The sequence below is a fragment of the Apodemus sylvaticus genome, chromosome 9 (assembly GCF_947179515.1).
Source record: "Apodemus sylvaticus chromosome 9, mApoSyl1.1, whole genome shotgun sequence".
Lineage (NCBI taxonomy): Eukaryota > Metazoa > Chordata > Mammalia > Rodentia > Muridae > Apodemus > Apodemus sylvaticus.
Genome location: NC_067480.1, coordinates 22,627,202 through 22,632,481, shown reverse-complemented (window position 1 = coordinate 22,632,481; position 5,280 = coordinate 22,627,202).

Below are 5,280 nucleotides of genomic sequence, written 5' to 3'. Positions count from 1 at the left end.
ACCCAGTCCTTATAGCCTTTGGGGCCTCAGTTTCCAGTTTCTTTCTCTCTCTCTCTCTCTCTCTCGGTTTTCGAGAAAGGGTTTCTCAGTGTAGCCCTGGCTGTCCTGGAACTCACTCTGTAGACCAGGCTGGCTTCGAACTCAGAAATCTGCCTGCCTCTGCCTCCCAAGTGCTGGGATTACAGGCGTGCACCACCACTGCCTGGCAGGCCTCAGTTTCTCAAATGAAAGGTCAGACCCAGACTCTCAGGGAAGGGACACCCAACAAGAGCTGGAGGATCCAGGGTGGGTTGGGATGCTAGGCAAGGGAAGCAGTAGGGGCTCAAACCTAGGTCTGTGGCCCAAATGGAAAGTAACCTCTTCTGCAGACAAGTCGTACCTACAGGAAGCTACCTCAAGATTCTGGGACCCCGGCCTGGGTGGGGACAGGTAGCTAATATTTAAATACCTTCTGGGGAGTTCTTCTCCAGCAGGCCAGGAGACCGTGGCCCTCCAGCAGTTCACTTGTGGGGAGCAGGTGCCCCTCATAGCAGAGGCTAGCCCCTCAAGGACACACGCACAGTTGGGCACATAAACCTGTTGTCGTGCTGGCAATCACTGAGGACCCAGGACCCCTCCATATGTGTCCTGGAGATGGAGGTCACTGAACAAGGCTTCCAGGTGAGTCAGGGCCCGGCCTCTTGTCAGTTTGTAAATGTGTGCAAAATGAATACGCAGGGAAATAGAGGACATGCCAAGACTGATAAAGTCATGCCACCCCCAGATCAACAAGGGCTTAATGCAAAGTGGAGCTTTTAAAAGTAGGGCTGGAGAGATGGCCCAGTGGTTAAGAGCACCGATCCAGAGGTCCTGAGTTCAACCACAGAGGTCCCAGCAACCACATGGTGGCTCACAACCAACCGTAATGAGATCTGACACCCTCTTCTAGTGTGTCTGAAGACAGCTACAATTTACTCACATATAATAAATATTTAAAGACATTTTAAAAACAACCCTCAAGTTTATTTCAAAGAAGCACAGGGAAAGGGCGCTGTCCTGGCTGTGTGTGTGAACTCTTGCTCCCCAGTCGGTGGGCCTGCCCTGGTAGGATGTGGAGGCCACTGAAGGTAGAAGGTGATTGACTGGGGGATGCACGTCACTGCGGGAGGACCTTGAGGTTTCAAAGCCCAGGTCCAGTGTCCGTCTGCTTTCTATATCCTGACTCTGACACAATGTGACGCTACGTGATTCTTCACGGCCACGCTTTCGCCACCAGGATGGACTGTGTTTCCTCACATTGTGAGCCAGTGTAAGCTCTTTCTTTAAGTCGTTTCACTAATGCAGGAGCTATAAGGCCAGCCTCTTAGAAGGTCTCCAAAGACCCTGCCCCTAGGCAGTCACAGCTCATAACCCCCAGAATACAGCAGACGCTGGGGGTGTCGGTCCTGATCAGACTGTGAATGCTGCCGAGAGCTCAGTTCTGTGGTTACTTGTCTCTATACTTCAGGGAAGCCAGCAGCCAGGTGAGGACAGAGCCGTGGGGACCTGGGGCTAGGGCTGGGGATTCAGTTTTTCTTCTTGAATCCAGCAGGTCCCCAGCTCAAAGTCCCCAGCCTTTAGATGACCAAAGCTTGAAGCCCCCTTAGTGCAGTCTGATGCGACATTCTGAGAGGACCACCCTAAAATGGTACTTGTGTGGGGCTGTTCTTGTTTGTTTGTTTGTTTGTTTGTTTGAGACAGGATTTTTCTGTGTAACCCTGACTGTCCTAGAACTCATTCTGAGGACCAGCCTGGTCTTGAACTCACAGATTTCCTGCCTCTGCCTCCAGAGTGTTGGGATTAAAGGCATATACCACCACTGCCTGGCTTGTGGTACTACTCTTTTGAGACCCTAGATTTGGGGGACAAACTCTTAGACAGCAATAGCTGAAAGATATAAAAAGGAAGGCGCTGAAAAGTTATAGAACAGTGTCCTGACAGCAAGGAGGCTCTAAGCCAAGAGTGGGTCGGAGAGGCCTGGCCATCCACACTTAGAAAGCATGACCTGAGACAAAAGAGCCACAGCCAATCCACAGGCTCTGAAGAAGGGTCAGTAACAGTGTGGAGTGCCGTAGCTAACTGCTCAATCAGAAGAGAATGTGCTTACAGCACACACACACACACACACATATACACACATACATATACACACATACACACACATATACACACACATACATATACACACATACACACATACACGTATATATACACACATACACACACATACATACACACACATACACACATGCATATGCACATACACATGCATACACACATACACATATACATCATACACACATACACATTTATACACATACACACATACACACACACATGCATGCACACATACACATGCATACACACATACACATACATACATATACACACATATACACATACACACATATACACACATATACATACATGCATACACACATACACACATGCATATACACATACACACACATACATAGACACCTGCATATGCACATACACATGCATACACACATACACACATATACATCATACACACATACACACTTATACACACATACACATACACACATGCATACATATGCATGCACATATACATGCACATACACACACACACATACATACACACACCAAGCTCACACGTACCTAGAGACAGTGCCCCAGCTAGGCCATAAATACTAGCATGAAGGAGTTAATCTAACTTGTGGGACTGTCGCCTGGGCTGGCTTCACAGCCACTGCAATACCCACACACCAGCAAAAGCAAGCATGCCTCCTTCCAGCCCAGTCCCTCTGATGTAAGCTGCACCTTTTAAAGATGGCGGCACATTTTAGGTTGGTGAGTGCACACCAACCTAACAGAATCTATTCTGGGGGAGATAACTGCACAGCTGGTCCTGTCATCACAGAATCTGAAATGGAAAATGATCCAAAAGCCTACGAATAGGAGCTGTGTCTGGTGTCACCTCCAGCCTTGGGAAGGAAGGTATCTCCCTGTCCAGATGAAATTTAAACCCGTGTTCTTAAACCAGTCTCCTCAAAGCTCATGATTCAGCATCAAGTGATCAAAACAGTGACTTGTGCTCCTCCAGCACGCGGCACACCCAGACTCATGGTAGATGGTCTGTGAGAGATATTGTCATGTGCTGTTGGAGAGTTCTGCTTTATACATTTAAAAATTTCAAAATATAAGTGATTTTTAATAACCCTAGGCCTGCTTTAAAGGGTCAGTTTTTGGAAGAAGCCCACCATTTTGAGCCCCTAGTTGAAAGGACAACATAAACCCCACTTGTCTCCATGTAAAGACCAGGACTGATTCTAAAAGGAAGGCCAGGGGCACCAGCTCCAGGAACAGACCATAAAATCAAGAAGGTCATAAACCCCCTTCCCAAAGAACAGCCTGGGGATAACCACAAAGATCTTATCTCAGAATGGGCTATCTGCCCTGGGCAGCCCTATCTTACATTATAGTTACATATTCATGACATAGGAATGCAGACCTCTGACCACCTGTGGCCCCCTAGCACCCACCAATGAAATTTTAGATTACCTAATCCTTCCAGAGAATTTCCCCCAGTACCCTGTAAGAAGGCCTGCATGCCTTTGTCTGGGGCCGCCATTTCAAAAAATGGTTGACCCCCGCATGCTGGCTGTTTCTGCAGAATAAATGCTCTTTGTTCTTGCGTACTCTATGAGGCTGGGGTCTTCCTTCAGTGCTTTTTTGGACCCTTACACTAGTGTTGTATCTGTCATCTGACGATGTGCTGAACCTCTAATGCCCACATGGCCTGCTGGGGACCTGCTCACTTGGTGCAGTCAGCACTCCCTGTGACACCTGTGTCACCGTTCCTGTCCTTCACTCCCTCTAGATAGAGCAGGGAGGCACTGGCCCTGCAAAAGGGGTGTTAGGCAAAGCCTTCACCTTGCTTCAGTAACTTTCCTCTGGTGGCTCTAAATGCTTCCAGTCAAGGACCCCAAATAACGAAACCAGAGGGAGCATCTCACTGTGGCCCAGGAACAGGGCGAAGGAGAAGGGCCTGGGGATTCCTCAGGAGGGAAGACAGAGCCGGGGACCCTGCACATGCAAGCTGCCAATGTGAGGAGCCTGGCAGGCCCTGCAGGGCTCTCCTGGCGATGATCAAGTTCTTCCTGGGAGCGAGCACTGATCATGACCTTCCCAACTGCTGTATCAGCCAGGAAGGTGTCATGCATGCAGCACCCTAAGAAAGTATCCAACTCTGCCAGGGGGGCTGTCACTCAGAGCCACCTGGGACCCTGCCTGTGAGAACATCACTTTCATCTCTAGTGACCTCCCAACGCCAGCACACTGATGATTATTCTACATGTGAGAAGGAAGGAGGTGCTGATGGTGAGGCCTAGCCTGGTCACACAGGCTGAGGTGTCCCACCTGTGCACTGGATATCCCACTTGTGCACTGAGGTGTCTCACCTGTCCACTGGATATCCCTGGGATATCCCACTTGTGCACTGAGGTGTCCCACCTGTGTATTAAAGCATCTGTACTGGCTGGTTCTGTGTGTCAACTTGACACAGGCTGGAGTTATTACAGAGAAAGGAGCTTTAGTTGGGGAAGTGCCTCCATGAGATCCAGCTGTGGGGCATTTTCTCAATTAGTGATCAAGTGGGAAGGGCCCCTTGTGGGTGGTACCACCTTTGGGCTGGTGCTCTTGGGTTCTATAAGAGAGTAGGCTGAGCAAGCCAGGGGAAGCAAGCCAGTAAGGAACATCTCTTCATGACCTCTGCATCAGCTCCTGTATTCTGACCTGCTTGAGTTCCAGTCCTGACTTCCTTTGGTGATGAACAGCAGTGTGGAAGTGTAAGCTCAATAAACCCTTTCCTCCCCAGCTTGCTTCTTGGTCATGATGTTTGTGCAGGAATAGAAACCCTGACTAAGATCTCCCTTACCTGGGAAGCTTGGTTTTCACCCTTCTCAGTTCCCTGTCCCAACCTGACCTGGGGTGACATCAGTAACCTAGACTATGTCTGTGAAGTGTGTCCCCATGAACCAGACACTTCATGGAAGATTACAAACCTCAGCTGCTTTATTTTTAGATGGCCCTACTTCTTAGCTGCCTGAAGCACCGGGCAGCCCACGGCCAAGGCTTTATTGTATCTGGAGAATCCCGGTCTCTCCTACCCGCACCCAGGTGTCAGGAAGCCTGTCGGTGCCTGAGCACAGCCTTTACCCCTGAAGTCCCACCCACTACCACTGTGAACTCGAAGCTTAGAGACTAAGCTGCCAACCT